Here is a 17322-nt window from a genome sequence, read left to right as displayed (position 1 = left end):
CATCTCAGATGGGCAATGTAGAACCACTTTCATTTGTGGAGGGATTAAAAGTGCAACATAATTTAGGGGGCAGGGGATGGAAGAATAGGAGGCATTTAGCCTCTTCATTGTAAATCTTCTGTGAAATTTGTCCCCCAGGTGTAAAGGCGCTGTGTGACCATAGTGTGAGGATGTGTATAATAGTTTCACTTGGCTGTCCTGCACTCGTGAAGTGCAGGTGACAAAGCTTCTGATGTTTCTCTCCTCTCTCCCAGAAGGGCCAAGCCCATACAGTAGGGAGGAGGTGGCATTGATGGGCATGAAGTAAACAGAAACAGATTTTTCCTGTATTGGTCCCAACTTTTTAAGACTCTCTGATACTGTGCTTATCTCTGCTTCTCTGAAGAGACTAGAGTGGAGTGATGTGGAAAAGCACTGGTGAGTTTTTTTCCCCTTTCTAATAGAAGGGGGGGAAAGTATCCCAGTTACTACGCCTCAAATGAAATTAGTTTCTTGATACCTGAGTTTAAATTGTTGTTCCTGAAATGCATGTCTTAGAGCCATTACATGAGAAAAATTGAGTTGTGTGGACTTTTTGTGTGTGAGTTGTGTTGGCAACAATTACTTCTGTAAGATAGCTTGGCTTGACGTTTCCTGCTTGCTGGAATATTAATGTGTCAAATGGATAGTTCTGAAAACATCCTTAAGCAGATAATCTGTTTCTCATGCCTATTTGTATGTCCTGCTTTTTAATCTGCAAAATAACTGTGTATGTTCTGGTTGATTGATAAGTATTTCATGTAGTACATTAGAGGAAATAGTGATTGTTGGAAGATAATTTCTTTTCCTAGGGTGCAAGGATGGAAACAAAGCTCAGCAGAATATATCAAGTCCCAAATTATTTTGAATGTTGTATTTTAGAAGATAACTTATGTGTTAGCTTTTCTTTCAAATTGTGTAGTACAAGGAATAACCTATGCAGGATTTAGAGATCGTGAATTCTTTCCTTAAGGTAGTTTCTGAATAGTGATCTTCTGCATACTTGAGAGGAACTACTGTAATGATATTAAATTCTCTGGGACTGAAATTTTATTTTATGAAACCAAGATTTGGTTTCATAAAATGAAATGTGATGCAGAGTCTTTCTATTTTTTCTTTCTCCTTCCCCTACCCCCCATATTCAAAATATACCAGGATTTTTCTTAAAAAATGCATTCACAGTCTAGTTAGGAATTAAAAAATGGAAGTGTCTGCTGACCTTGCAAATGAGCATGAAACAGTTGTACATTTTTTCATGTTTCCTTCATGTGTTGTCTATGTTGGCGAGAGTCTATCTGTAATAAGAATCTAAAGTGTGGTAAATTGGAATCGACTCTGAACCTGAGGGCATATGTATCTTTTTTTTGGCAAAACTTTATGTTTGTATTCATCTCTCCCACTCCAAGTGAGTATGTGATTGAAATATTATGAACTGCATTCACTTTTTCTGTTTTTAAAGTTGTCTGTCTTCTGGATTTTTCCCACTTAAAATGTGAAGCAGATTTTTTTTTGTTTGTTTTGTTTTGATGCTTTAGTCTTGTCTCTTTTGGGGAAGAGTCAGAGACATGTTTGAGGGATTGGAGTCTAGTTTCAGTGCATCTGTTATGTCTTAAAATGCTGGGCACAACAGATTCATGAAAGGTAACTGTATAGATACTTTTACATTTATTTATTCTGTGTGAGTAGAATACAAGTTGGACTCTGCTTTTTAGATATGTGTATATATATTTATATCTCTATATCTTGAAATAAGAGGAAAAAAATGGGTATTTTAAGATCCTTTAATTTTAAGATCCAAAGTAGAAATTACTCTCTCTCTCTCTGCTAAGATCATACATTTTCTGGTATCAGTCCTGGTACTTGGATATGAACTGTGAGTCTTGCATGCTGAAATTATAGCCAGTAGAGAAGCTGAGCTAAGTGAGATTAACATACTGCTGAAGAGTGTTCCCTTCTTGCCATCCCATCCCATCCTCTCGAGTCATTCACCTGGAGAAGAATTTAGGATCCAATGTCAAATGTATGTGTTTAGGTTGTGTAGAAAAACAGTTCAGCTACTCAATGGCAACTACTTAAGCTCACAAAGTACCTGCAAGTTGATGCCCTCTCCTGTCAATCACCTAGCTTCCGGCAGTCTGAATTTCTATATAACCAAATTACCTATTAACACTTCTTAATGATTTTTTAAGGAGTGGAATAAATATGTGTCAAAACAACTTCTTGTAATACACGCTTATTTATGTGTTATCTGTAATTATATGCATCATCTGTCTCACTTAATGGAAAAAATGAAATACTTAACGTATTTAGTTGCTTTCAGAAAGTAATTGTGGATAGCATTTGCTTTGTTTATTCTGTTCATACCCAATTGCATTAGTGTCATTGCTAGATTATCAATTTTGTATGTCCACTCCTAGTAATTGTGTTCATGAATTCCTAAGTTCATCTTTTTCCCTTATTTTGCACTATGGATTCAGGTAAACTATGCTTAAAAGAAATCCAGATATCCCTTTTTTACTTTGTCATGGTAGATGAAGAAAATGGAAAGGGAAGAATCATGTAATACTAAATGATTTTTTCCCCCGTTCCTTGTGAAAGTAAAATGCTAGGGTTTATACATAGGTCTACTGATACAGTAGAATTGACTAACGAATATCTCAAATAGTCTTTTTGACCCTATTAAAACTTGATTAATGGAATGCTTCTAATGAATTTTGTTGCTTTAAGTGATCATTTCCATCGCTCACTGCTATCAGTAATTGCACCTATATTGCTAAGATAGTGGTGTTATCATGCCTCTTGCCTTGGCATGGAGTGTGTAATGAGAGTACTGTCTATTATGGTGTTCTGTCTGGCATCTTCCTCCAGTAAGCCTAGTAAAAGTGATAGATGACCTTGGATTATAATGTAATATTACTAGTGATTTAAGCATGGGCTCTAGGTTAAGTTCTTTCAAAGCCTGAAGTGCTTGGTAGCAGTACTAACCCCAGCTTCTTTTCTGCAATAGCTAAACAAAGTTTCATGTAGCTAGGCAGACCCTGATTTTTCATGTTGTAGAGCTATTGGAAAATAAAAAAAGAAACAACAGTAACAGAGGACTATAAGCGGAGTACAATTAAAAGAATTTTCTTCTCTGTTTTAATTCACAACATATTTCAAAATGCAGCATTATTTTCACAAGTGTGGTAGTAGAGTAAAATCCCAAGTTGATTGTTCTCGTAATTGTCTTTGCAGCCACAAAAATACTTGTCAGATGTTATCTGCAAGGGATGATTTTGTGCATTCAGCAGCACAAATCTATCTAGTTCTGAAAAGTCTTGATTGTTCGTAACTTATCTGAAATGAGTTTATAACTCAAATGTAATATGGGTGCTTTTTCATACAGTGACCTGCCCGTCAGGGGATTGAGTTGGAATGGGTTTTTGTTGTTAATTAGGCAGCATAAGTTTTAATTAAAAATTAGGAGTATGTGATAGTGAAAAGCTGGAGGTAAACTGTAGCCTTAGTTCTACTTAATTACTAAGTTACCATGTTGTGTGGAAAACTTGCGTTAGGGGAAGAAGTGGAGAGTAAAGACCTTTCTTTTAAAGATGTGTAAAATGCATATTTTCCTATTCCTCCCCAGCCCTTAACTTTTGGGGTCTAGCTTAACACTGAGCACATAACATGTATGCCCGGGTAGTCATTTTTTTATTAAAGAATAAAAAGAAATCTTGAATTATTTACTTTGTAACAAGAAGGTGGTTAACAGTCATAGGAAATACATTGCAGTTGCCAGTGGAGTTAAACTGATGTCGGTCTTTTGAACTTTTGTAATGACATCTTATTTGTCACTAGTGGGGGGGGAAACAGAGGATGGAGGAGTATTCCAGTCCCCGTTTCCAGTCCTTAGATAATGCTTTGATAATAATCTTTTATGTAATGATGTGCACAATTGTCCATTGTTTAAATAGCCCTACAATTACTGTACTCTTGCTACCTGGGATACAGTGGAAGAGTTGGTGATTGAAGCACTGATGGAGGGTTCTGCAGAATTCAAGACTTGATAGAGGTAGTCACAAACCTGAACACGCCATCTGGAGGAGTCAGCATGTTCAACAGTCCACTGTTGATGCCACTTACCTCTCAAATTGAACTGAAAGTTTAACCTTCTGTGGAAGATTGCAAGACAAGGGAGAGGGAAGTTATTCAGCTCTTCTTAGGAGCTGAGAAAGCTGTTTCAGTGTTTACATCATAGAGCAGCAGTTCCTAAATGTGGTGTGTGTAAGGGGAGTTGCTGGCCAGATATAAACTTGATTTAATACAATATTTATGCTAGTATTTTAGTCATGAAAAAATTTTGGCTGTAGGTGGGAAAGCAGTATGAAAACTTCAGAAGGAGGGTTCCAGAGCCACCCCTATAAGGGACAACAACCCAATTTTTTTATTTCTGAGCAAGCCAGGAAAGTAGCACTACAGTCATCAACCCTGGCATCCTTCAGACTTTCTTGCTGTGCTGGCCATGGCACCATGGGGAGCTGATACCAGCAGTGTTTTGGAAAAGGTAGCTGAGATCTGCTAAACAATTGTATTAGTATGGAGATTTTAGTGTTTGTTAAATCTCACAAAGTGTTCTGTAACAGGCAGAAACAGTTATTTTAGTGATGATTCTGTTGCTGCGCCTTGTCTTAGAAACTTTAGGAACCATGAAACTCAGTTTTGCGACTCTATTGAATACTTTATGAAAAGAGTATGCTAATCAGGGTCTGATCTCCTGAAAAATCTTTTTCTTTCAGGAAAGATTCCAGTTATCAACTTAGAAACTTAGATGTATTAGACACTTTGTTTTGGGGGGGGTAGGATGTATTTGCTGTTTTAAAAGCAGATGACAAAACCATTCTTCTTTAATTTATCATCCTCCTCCTTCTGTATTTTGGCACCTTATTTGAACTGGCTCCAATAAATGTCATCAAAATGAGGCTATGGGTTTGTTCCATATACATCTTAGACTTACTGCATTATTCCAGCCTACTAGCCAGGACCGCATAATAAAACTTTGTGTCTTCAACATATAGACTATATGGCAGTACTCTGCTAAAAGCTCACCAGGCAGAGTAAGCTTCTCAGAAATAGATCCAACTACTTGTAAGCAACTGTCTCCACTCTTGCCAATGGCTGTGGCTGCAGACTTTCAATAAAACCTCATGTTAAGCTAAATGAAAGGCAGCTGGCAGGTCCAATTAAAATAATTGCAGCTTTTTAAAGCCTCATCTGTTGCAAGGAGTTGTATTTCCCCATGAGGGCTGTTGGGAGTATTTGTGACAGGGTGGGTGGTATAGATTCTTTTTCAGAGAATTTGCTTGAGACACACCAGAACAGCAGTGCTTTAGAGGAAGTCATCCACTTGAGGTCCTGCACATAACCCCTTTTGGTTTTGGTTACATTTTGTTAATCTGATAATTGCATTAAAACTCCATACATGCAAGTAACAGAAAGAGAGCTGTTTCGAACTCAAGCTTGCTAGCAATGCTTATGTTTTGTTTCTGGCTGGCATAGAAGGAGGAGATGATAATCAGTTCTACCTTTTTTGTATTTTGGCACACTGCTTTCTCTGTTTGCGTTACTTTGAGATTTGGCAGAGGACAAAAATGAGTAATTGTAGGATGGTGGCTGTGGTGGCAAGTTACATATTACCACTTCTGTGTGTTCTGTGTTTAATTCTGGTGTAAAGCAAAGTTAATGTGTGGATTTGAAACTATCTTAGTTTTTGTGCAAGGCCTCTTATACCTGTCATCTTGAAAATGCTTATTAATTTTTTTTCACAGATCCTTGTGGATGGTTTAATAAACTCTGTTCTGCTTCCTGGTGATTGTGGTCCAAGTTCAGAAACTGATTCAGACTCCTATGGTGTGAATTGGCAGTGGTGGAGTGATTCGGGTAGGTGATTGTCCCCATGTGTTGAAGGAGGTGAGGGGAAAGAAATGTTTTAGATGCACTTACTGTTTCAGTTACTCTACAATGTACTAATAATATCTTCTCTCAGCCTCACACATAAGAACAACAAACTTTTGTTTTAACTGCTGAATTTGTATTACAGTAGTTTGCAGGGAAGATACATAAGAACTGTGAATTGTGGTTGCTTTTTGGCAAGAAGCACTAGGGACATTCACTACAGCGGCACGATCTCTCACACTTGGATCACAGAATATGGTCTGTGTGTCTGCAGTTTTAACATGTTGATACAGCTCTGTGTGAGCACTTGTGTATAGGCAACCTGGCGTTCATTGCTTCTGCTATAATTTTCTGCATTATTTGTTTACTTTGAATGCTACATAATGTATGCAAGGCAGTAACCCATTTTATGGTAATGTACTCAGGTAGCTCTGTGCAAAAAAATAAAAGCTGTTTCAAACAAATACTTCTGCCCTGGGTAGGCTAACTTAAATGCTATTACCCTATCTAGAGAAAGATTAACATGATTGGGTCTTTTTTTTGTTTGGTTTTTGTTGTTGTTTTGTTGTCTTGACTTTTGAGAGTGGAAATATTTTAATAGCAAAAATACTGTTTTAAATGCTCAATAGTATTGTAGAAATTAGGTGCTTGGAAAAGCCTTATGAGATTTAAATTAGGAACCATTATGAAAAGAAAGTACAAATGTTGGAACTTCTGCTTGAAAATGGGTTTGTGGGGATAGACTGGGTTAGTAAAAAAAAGTTAGTAAAGAGGAAAGCACGAATATTTATTTTGAGGAGCTGACTATTTTTTTGAAAGGAAAATCCCAATTATATTTATTAAAAGTATTTGATATTCTGTGTGAGGGCTTCAGAATTACTGTTTCTGTAGATCCTTGGTGACAGAGAGTTGGATAAAGTGCAGGGTTTTTTTTCTATTAAACTTCCAAGATTTCTTTCATAGTCCTCTGACTAGCAAGTGACGATGAAGAAATCGTTACAAAGGAGAAGTGATTTTATAATGTGGATAAGCTGAGACTTTTAATAAGCGATTACAGTCCTACTTACTGCCAAGCTAACAATAACAAAGCAGAGAGTTCAGGCAACAGTGCACAGCCTGGATTTAGAAAGGATTCTTTCCTTTGTTATGCTATTTGTATCATTCAATAACATTCCCTAATATGTATAAGAGAATAGGCTGATACGCATGTTTGAATGTTGAGAATAATTTTATATTGAATTAGAATCTTCTTTTATAATACTAGTTTCATTGTAGATCTGCTTGTTTGCACGTTGAAATGTTTGTTAAGTCATACGAAGATATATCAAATGGAGTGGTTAGAGTTTATTTTTTGTTGCTTTGCAGTAGTTTGCTCTTATGTCTAGTCCCTTTTTCACTCCTAACTGGTTCATTGGTGGACTTTAATTAATGAGCCTGTATTGGTGGAAAAAAAAGCTACTAGCTGAAAAGAACAGGATTGAGAAGCAAATGCTGGCTTTGCGATAGGCTTGTAGCTGCTAGCAGATTTTGGAATAGTTGAATTGTAAAGCATGTTATGATGAAGTATTTACTGTAGATATCCCAAGAGACATAGTGAGTGTTTCTGATGTTTTGTGATCCTCTTGGATCATGGAATCATAAAATCATGGAATGGGTTGGGTTTGAAGAGACATTAAAGATCATCTAGTTCCAGTCCTCCTTGCCATGATCAGGAACACCCTGCACTAAAGAGGTTGCTCAAAGCCCCATCCAGCCTGGCCTGGGTAGGGGCTTCTTACTGCCAGTTGAGTGCATGTTCTCCAGCTTCTCAAAGTTTTATAATTAATAGGTTTCTGGAAGAGGTGCCATAATTTGTCATGCTGCTAAATCCACAGTTAGCACATTGCTAAATGCTTAGGTCAAACATTAAGGTAATGTATAAATGTGTATTTACAGATACTGAAATGCGTGGTGAACATACAGACCATAAATGTGTTCTTACTTGTGAATAGCTGAAATACATGAAAGAAACTTTTAAAACAAAATGTTAAATGTTATCCCAACCACAACTACAGGCTGGGTGGAAAGTGGATTGAGAGCAGCCCTGAGAAGGCCTTGGGGATGTTGGTGGGCGAGAAGCTCAACGTGAGCCGGCAGCGTGTGCTCACAGCCCAGAAAGCCAACCGTGTCCTGGGCTGCATCAAAAGAGGTGTGACCAGCAGGTCGAGGGAGGTGATCCTGCCCCTCTACTCCACTCTGGTGAGACCCACCTGGAGTACTGTGTCCAGCTCTGGGGGCCCCAGTACAAGAAAGATATAGAGCTGTTGGAGGAAGTCCAGAGGAGGACCACAAAAATGGTCAGAGGGCTGGAGCACCTCTCCTATGAAGACAGGCTGAGAGAGTTGGGATTGTTCAGCCTGGAGAAAAGAAGGCTTCAGGGAGAACTTATGGCAACCTTCCAGTACCTGAAGGGGCCTACAGGAAAGATGGAGAGCGACTGTTCATCAGGGAGTGGAGTGATAGGACAAGGGGTAATGGGTTTAAACTAAAAGAGGATAGATTTAGATTAGATGTTAGAAAGAAATTCTTTACTGTGAGGGTGGTGAGGCACTGGAACAGGTTGCCCAGAGAGGCTGTGGATGCCCCATCCCTGGAAGCGTTCAAGGCCAGGTTGGATGGGGCTTTGGGCAACGTGGTCTAGTGGAGAGTGTCCCTGCCCATGGCAGGGGGGTTGGAACTAGATGGTCTTTGAGGTCCCTTCTAACCCAAACCATTCTACGAAATGCTACAATTAGTCAGGTTTTTTGTTTTTTGGGTTTTTTTTTTTTTTTTGTAATCCTTATCCTTCCTAAAAAGTGAATGTGACAAGACCCTGAAATCTTCAATTTTACAGAGTATTGCAGTTTCTTTCGCAATGGAGTAAGAGTGTATATTTGGTCTTCTGACTATGCTTTATGTAAGGATGCAGTTTTGAAGCTGTGTGTAATTATATTCATTTAAGGAAGATCCTATTTCATTGCCTTGCCATCAAGACTTCCACCTGAATAAAGAAAACAACATTGGCTAAACAGCCTGTATCCCTCTATCCTATCGCTTTGGTATTCTTGTGGCTCCTTTATTTCAATAGCTTTTGGACATGTTCCAAGGTTCTTATATAACCTCTGGTTTGCATATTTACTTTGTGAACCCTCTTGACTTGCTGATTCATTTATTCTTATAGCAATAAATGCTGGCTCAAATCTTCCCCTTCCTAGTTCTATTGACAAGTTCTGGCATGACATGCCTTCTCAAACGTATCTTTGGTGGTTTGGCTATGAAGGTTAATCCAGTCAGCACAAGATGTGTTTTATCTTGGCAGTGCACTTTGGGAACGCGTCGTTCCATCAGCCTGGTGTTCCCTGTTGCGCAGAAGAGGTATGGACAAGCAATCTGGTTAGGTGAAACGATTCTCAGGCCTGTAGGCATTTAACAATGAAGTATTTTAGGCTGAATGTTACTCTAGTTTGAGGATTTATGAAGGAGTATAGTTCATTTGTCACTTAAAATATGCACACTGCTAATGGAGTGTGTCTAAACCAAGATTAGATTATCAGGAGGTTGGCTGGTGTGATAAGCTTCCTGGTTGTCACATGGCCAGAATTGGATATTCTAAGGAAAACAATGTTCATCCTGACTACATCTAGGCAATTTTTTTTAGTTCTATGCAAAGGCTAGGTATTGGGGAAACTCCCTTGGGCATTGCGTAAGCAGTTCTTGGATCCTATTTGTCCATTCAGTAACTAGCAAATAAAAAACTTCTTACGCAGTGCCATAAATCTGTGTGGTGGTTTCAGAGGAAAAGTATGCAGAGAATACTTCTAACTTATTTAAATGGCATAGAGCATTCTGGCTGCTTCTTCCTCTTTCCTCTCCCCTCTTCTTTTCCAGCTACATTGTTCACTGGAGATAGAATGAAGTGGTAACTAATTTATGCACTCAAACTTTGTTTTGACAGTTGTTTTTGAAGGTCTTGGCCAATGCAGTTTGCTGGTTCAAGAATGCCTATGCTTATTTCTTCAGTTAAGCTATGGCTTCTGTGTCACAGACCTCATTGACTACTTCCTCCTTTTTTTTTTTCCTCGGATTTTTTCTTAATGATGTAATGGTATCTATTGTAATGTGAAAGTATATTTTCCTGCTTATGAGAAGAAATGCCAATGAGGCAGAAATGCTTAGTAATGCTTTACTTCCAGTGATGTTGTAAGCAACCATGGGGAGCTGTAGTGAATGTGCCATACTTTTTTTCTGCCAAAATACTTAGTTTTATATGAAGTACAAATTGTACAAGTTTACAGATTTAATTGTACAAGTGTATATGAAGTAAAACTTTCTTCCAGTACTGCTACTATGTTTGGAGGGCCATACAACAATGGTGTGGAGAGCTGCACAGACTTCTGTGTTATAGGACTCCACATGAGGATGAGAAGTATTGGCTGTCACTAAACAGAGTGGAAAATGGAACAGGCTAGTTTGCAGCTAGCCAGTTTGCAGTGAGTTCAGGCCGAAGAAGCCTTGTACACAAACAGCAAGAAGAATGAGTTGCCTTTGATTTCTAGGGAAGGGGTAGTATGGCAAGAGTGCTGTGTATGTAGGAATATCCAATTACCATCAAGTTGTCATCCTGCAGGTTTCATGTCCATAAAGATCTTTAGCCATCCAAGACAGACAGACTGTCCTTCTGAGGGATTTTACGTCGAGACAATTGGAAGACAGTAATGTATAAATGGACAAAAGGCAGGTGCGCTGTGTTTCCATACGTCCTGAGGGCCTTCTGATGTTTTTTTCTGCTAGTATGTCAACGGGGACAAAGGCAGATGATGATAAAAGTCAGCTAGCTGACTAGGTAAGTGGTGGAAAAAGGAGTGAGTTTTCCTATTACAAAGCAGTAGCTTGGTTTTAGGGCAAAAAAAAGATGATAGATTTTTCTCCGAAGAGAGTAACTTGAAGTGAACATCAATTACAGAGGAGGGTCAAAAAGAATAATTAATAAAATTTTCTTCTGTGCAGACAGAAAAAAACACCCCACACAATTTTATTCTAATACAAACCCAAGATATTGGAAATACTGGTCATCAAGGACTGATGAATAATAGGAAAGAAGTGTTATGTACTCAGTTCGGAGGAAAAAAAGAAAAAGCTTATGATTGGTCAGTTTAATATCACTGGCCCTTGGTAGGAAGAGTGATATGTTTGATGGTTAAAATAGCTGTGGTATTGTTATTTTGATTACAATACCTTTACCTATTATAGACTTTTGACAACTGAAGAAAAAAAAATTAATATTTGCTAATTGGTGTTCTCTCTGGTAAGCTACAGCATAAATAGCTTGCTGTGGATCAGCATATTGCAGTCATGGCTGATTAACTGCATAAGCACGGGAAACTTAATTTTTATGTGCAGGTGGTCTCATACTGCTAATGCTGAAGTGTTCATTAAAAAAATGATGGATTCAATAGTCTTAGAAGTCGATGTAGAAGGATTTGGAGTAGCACCTGATATTTATTGATGCCAAGTAACCAACTGCACATTTAAAACCTCTTTTTGTTTGATAGAGTATAAATGACTATGAATTGATTTTGATTGTAAATAAGAAATACAAAGTATAATCAGCAGCGTTTATTTGTTCCTTTTGAAAAAGAGCATTTGGAAGCTATTCAGCCATATCATTTGTATAGAAATTCCTTTTCTACTCCAGTTTTAAAGGATAATCAATTAAAGGATGTTTTACTAGCTGCTTAGAAAACAGCAAAGCTAAAGCAGGGTAATGTAGTAGTGAAACACGTCCATCTGTTAATGACATGAAGGAAAAAAAATCTACTGCAGTGCATTATTGGTTAGAAGCTTAAGACTGCAGAAAGTCCACCTAAAATATATCGGATGCTACTGTTAGGGCCACTAAGGTGCTTGAGAATGAGATAAAATATACTAACTCTTCATTTTTAATATACTTAATAGATATTTTCAGTTGCTTGGCAAAATAGAAGACTTCCGTACTTGAGAAAATTGACAAGGGCTTCATGGTTAAACTTAAAAATCTGACTCCTTTGTAGGCTTGTTCAGCAGACAAGTGGCTTGCTTTTTTAATTTCTGCATCACTTGAGAAATTATAGGATTATAATTCTATATGTTTCAATCTGGTTTTAGGTTAGAAGATTAAGGTTTTCCCTAGTATATAGTGTGAAATAATGTTTTCTTATGCTCCCTTCCTCTCCCCCTTGAACTAGCTGCCTGTGTGAGAAAGGAGCATTGCTCATCTTTTGCATGTTACTGTTTGAGGGTATGAAACTGCTTGATCTGCCTCTTATCCTTGGCTAGGTGAAGAAGCCTCTGTGGTCTTTTTTGCTGCTACCAGGGTATTTAGAACTCAAGCTATTGCCTTGCTCAGTTTAGATGCTGATGGTCTGTCATTCCTTCCCTACCTTTTGTGCTAAAATACAGACTTCAAGTAAAAAGTATTCCAGACTTATTCCAAATCTCTATTCACAGTTACAGATATGTTCACATTTATTTAGGAGCTGAAAAAACTCGCCTCTAATCTGGAGGAAAAACTCTCTGAAAGCATGAAGGTAGTTTCTACAGCTGTAATTGAGCTAATTGGAGCACAAGGGGAAAAAGCTCTCCTTCTTCCAGATGTCAAGGAAAGTGCTTGACTACTGCCTAGGATCATTGCTCTCAGCACATATTAGGTAGAATTGTGGGCAGATTCCCTGTTATATTGGAAGACAGTCAGGACTTAGTGTATTTTTTCTCTTGAATCTTATGTTCTTATTAAACTTCATTTGAATTTTCGCTTGGTACTATTTGGGACAGGAAAGAGACCAGGTAAATATCTCTGCTTTAAATTTTCTAGTTAAAAAGTCTAAACGCTTGTACTGGCATAACTCTGCTGGTTTTGTTATGCATGTGTTGGTACAAATGTAATGTGTGTAATGTATTTTAATGTGTTTAAGATCAGAATAGGTAAAATCAATTTTTTTCTTAAACAGTATGATCACCCTTTGTGATGATGTAACCTAAAAGAGTTTTAGTAAATTAACTGGAATTCACCTATCATGATTCAACAGAAGTGTGGGATAGACAACAGATTGTATGTCCTCCAGGACAGGTTCAGATGACATAGGTGGATAGAGGAGCACATGATGTGGAGTGTGATGGTGGGAAGTATTGGTTGGCTTGATTTTTGCACATCAGCAATTGTCAGGATTTTAGTTTTAAGCATTGTTGAGAAGGAAGGTGAAGGAATTAACAGTGAATTAATTTTATATCTGTGTGGGAATGCTGTCAAATGTTGTTCTGAAAAAATGATGATGGTAATAGAAGCTCACTTTATTGATGAAATAGAATCATAGATCATAGAATGGTTTGGAAGGGACCTTAAAGATCATCTACTTCCACCCCCACACACCCCCCCCACACACACCCCGCCCCCGTCATGGGCAGGGACACCCTCCACTAGACCGGATTGCCCAAAGCCCCATCCAGTCTGGCCTTGAACACTTCCAGGGATGGGGCTGCCACAGCCTCTCTGGGCAGCCTGTTCCTCACCACTGTCACATAGGAATCTCCCTCTTGATTTTGAATGAGAAAATAGTTTGGAAAAATAAGTGAAATAAGCTGCTTATTTCTCTTAATAGAAAAGGGGGAAAATAGGGCCCCTTAAAAGAGCACCACAGTCAAGCAGTGTCGTAGAAATTATTTTTGTAGTAAGTGGTGCAAGTTTGTATGGTTATGTTTTGTTTCGGGTGTTTGGGGCAGTGGGGAAGTGTTACTCCAGGAACTGAAGGGAGAAACAGCTGAGGAGAGTTGTGTGTGAGAGTACCAGGCAGGATACTGATGACTTCTACAGCAGTAATCAATGCATGTGATAAGAACAGGTGGTGGTGGTGGTGGTAGAGGTTCAGTTCTGTTTTCATACACACTGAATTTAAGTAGGCAATCCCCAGAGGTGCTAATTATATGGGGCTTTCCTGTGAGATGGAAGAGTGACATCAGGGATGCTGTAGTATTAGAAAGGTGAGGTAGGCAACTCAGGATGGGAAAGAACACACTGAAAAAGAACAACAGCCACAGAAGAGTGGAGAGGAGTGGATTAACAACAGCACAAGAAATCACAATGGAATGGATGAGGAAGCAAAAGAGATAACTTTTGGGGCTATCACCTTGATTGAAGACTTTTTTATTGGAAGGATCACCTGTAGAGCTGTACTAGGTCTCTGAGAAGCCTTGGACTGATAGGAGACATTTTAGCAACCAAACCAAGTTTTTCTTTTCCCTTTTTTGTATTTCTTTCCTTATTTTCCTTTTTATTCCCGAATCTCTTTACTCTCAGTCAAAATTTTCTCTCTTAAATACTCATCTTTTAAATTTTCCTCCTTTTGAAGCATGTTGGCTGTAGTTTTCTTGAAATGTGCATTTAAAGCAAACTGATAACCCATTGAGTGGCTTTAGAGATGTGGTTTCTGTAGGGAGCAATTACCCAGGCATTTTTACATCTAGAGATTTAAGACTCATTAGTCTTAAACTAGTGGGTGTTAGATAAATTGGTTAAGCTTTGTCTCAGTGTTTCCTATTTTTGGTTTAGATACTGGCTGGCCAGATCTAATTGAAGCTGTTGAGAATTCTTTTCTTTCTTTTTAACCAGAGTGCTAAAAGCACTACTGCTATCTAACTGCTGGCACTCATTCTGGTCTCTATTTTTATAGATCATGCTGTTAGCATTTATTATGTTCATTGCTGTGAACACCAGACTTGTTAAATTCAAGCGCATTATTTTCTTTAGATGTGTATAGTTTTATGGGAAAGCTGGACTATATGGATGTAGTTGCATGCTTTAGAACTGTGTTGAATGATTTTATCCATGACATTATCAGTCTGTCTCAGTTCTGATCCCTTAATGGTATTGAAATGAAAGCTGGTATCTAGAATGGAATTAGTCCATTAATCTCACTAGTGATCTTTTACTACTGAGATTTTTCCCTACTAGAAAAAAATATAGTGCTTTTTCAGCCGTTAACAGAGATGACTGATATGTTAAAAATCAACCTGTTGGAAAAGGTTGGGTTTTTTTGTTGCAATGTCTTATCGCAAGGCAGAATATTGCATAGTGATACCACCCAATGCAGTTTAATAAATGTCCATTTTTCTCTGTAAGAAGTTAGAATTCAGTAATCTAATAAATCTAATAAAGCAAACAGATTGCTTTATTGCTATTAAAGCTTTAAATACAGACTTAATATTTTTGTCCAGATCTTATATTGGCTTGTTGGAGAAGGTCTGAAAGATCCAGAGGAATTGATTTGAGGTTAGATTAAACAGGCATCATGTTGTTTTTAGAGTTCACATCCTATTCCCTTCTTCACTCAGAAGTAAGAAGGGAGCTATATCTAAAAATCAAACACCTCCTCCCCTTCCAACCACCAATGTTTGACTATCAGAACTAATAATGCATTTCATATATTTCTGGAAGATACTGTGAACTGCAGTAAAAAAGGTTTTGGAAGATGCATGAATATTATCTTCAAATTGCATTTCGGGGCATGCAGTTTGGTAGCACTTCCATCAATATGTGAAGATCACATTCCTCCAGGCTGTGTATTTTTCCAAGACAACCCTTCAAAGAATGAGAAATTGGGAATGAGGAGAAATCTACTGGTGATTTGCAGTTTATGCACAAGCAGCAGTTTCTGCATGTTACACTCATGCTGTTTTAGTTTAGATCAAGTTTTATAAAAAGCCATTAAGAATTGAGGTAAAACAACCCTGACTATAACCTCATTATCAGAGGGAACACAGCAAACTGATATACTGTTCTTTTCTGAACACTGCCATGTTCTACCCAGGGTTTTAAATAACAATTATGGTCTTATTTTTCAGATTGAAAAGCTATCTGTGTTGTTTGCTTCAAGTTCGATCTGCAGAGGTTTTATAATTTTTAGGCAGAAAAAACTAGGACAATTTTCCAATCAGTTGAATTCAGCGTATTCATTTACTTAAATTTTCTTGTAAGCTGGGAATTAACTATCTTGCAGGTCTGTGATTTCCAATAATAGAAATCTTTATTACTTTAATGAACCTTTTGCCTCTTAGTTCAGGTGGCTTGTGGTCCTGGATTGTTTTTGTGTGTTAGAAGAGAATTATAATCCTGTTACATAGTAAAAATCCAAGGGGGTTGTATAGTGCCATTCCATCCATAAAACAGCTTCTAGAACAGAATTTGCAAAATGTATATCAGCTTTGCAACAGGGGTTTGGGTAGCTTTAAATTATATGGTAAAAAGTGACAATCTGCTCCTTCATCACTGATTCTCAGGCAGGTAGTGAGGAGATCTGACAGCAAACCAAGGCTTAGTGTTTATAAATTGGCTGAAACCATGAGATGAAGCAGCAGCATTAGTCTGTTCAAGAGTAATGTGATAATGTCATGGAGAAACGGATCATACCTCAGTGGCAGATGGCACATGCCTGTGTGAAGTGTAATAGAGTATAAATACATTTTGGTTTGACTTTGTATATGGCTACTCACAATGAGTAGCTGTTGCGGTTAGTTATGAATTTAACATTGGGTCAAACAGGGAACTTCAACTTCTAGTAAGATACCTGTATGACTGTTCACAGTTTACTAGAATGTTTTAATACCAGACACTTGCATTGAGAGTATATGCCTATGTCAAATCAGAGTATCTTTAAAAAAATCATCTGTCTTTAAAAAATAATCTATGATTCTGCTTTGTTCCTGCTCTACTATCCAATTCCTGTTTTGAATATGGAAATGTATTATTCCTCCTGGTTTCTTCCTTTGTTATTGTTTATAGAGAACACTGACATTCAAGAATCGATCTTCATAACGTGCCTATGGGGTGAGTTAATGATACACTGTTATGCCAGTGAATTGATGTGCACAACAATTGACAGTTGAAGCTATAAGAAGTATCTGACAATTTTTTTTTCTTTAAACCCACCCAAACAAGCAATAACATCTTAATACTTTTATATCGTTTTGTGTGTTAAGAGCACAGCTGAGGTTCATTTCATTTGTAGCTATGAATGTTTGGCAATTTTGCAAGCATGTTCTCAGATGGCTAATTGTATCTGTAATGAAACTGGTCAATAATGTCTCTTAATTCAACTTTGTAAAGAAGTGAGGAACAAAATAAATGCAGAAGGAAGTAAAAGGTTCATAATAGCAATTGTTAACTGGAAAGTTATGCCTGTACACGTGTGGGGGGAAGATGACACCTAAAAATAGATTTAAGTGTTGCTCAACTAGCACTGTTCACCTCTGCCCTGGAAGGAAAGGGAACTCAGGAATTTACATACTCTAACAATGACTTGGCTGGTAGAATGATATCTATAATTA

General features: G+C 37.7%; 1 protein-coding gene across 10 annotated transcripts in view; it reads left to right on the top strand.

Annotated features, from left to right (window-relative positions):
- ERBIN (erbb2 interacting protein) overlaps positions 1-17322 on the top strand; it is a 127916-nt gene that overhangs the window by 15066 nt on the left and 95528 nt on the right. For 8 of the 10 annotated variants that reach the window (XM_075739824.1, XM_075739831.1, XM_075739823.1 and 5 more), the window contains one exon: positions 5823-5934. The exons of the other annotated variants lie outside the window; for them this stretch is intronic. The gene's annotated coding sequence lies outside the window, so the exon portion shown is untranslated. The remainder of the gene's footprint in view (positions 1-5822; positions 5935-17322) is intronic. 10 annotated transcript variants of the gene reach the window in all.

This window comes from Balearica regulorum, chromosome Z (genome assembly GCF_011004875.1).
Source record: "Balearica regulorum gibbericeps isolate bBalReg1 chromosome Z, bBalReg1.pri, whole genome shotgun sequence".
NCBI classification, from domain to species: Eukaryota; Metazoa; Chordata; class Aves; order Gruiformes; family Gruidae; genus Balearica; species Balearica regulorum.
This window is presented reverse-complemented; position numbering and strand designations above follow the sequence as displayed.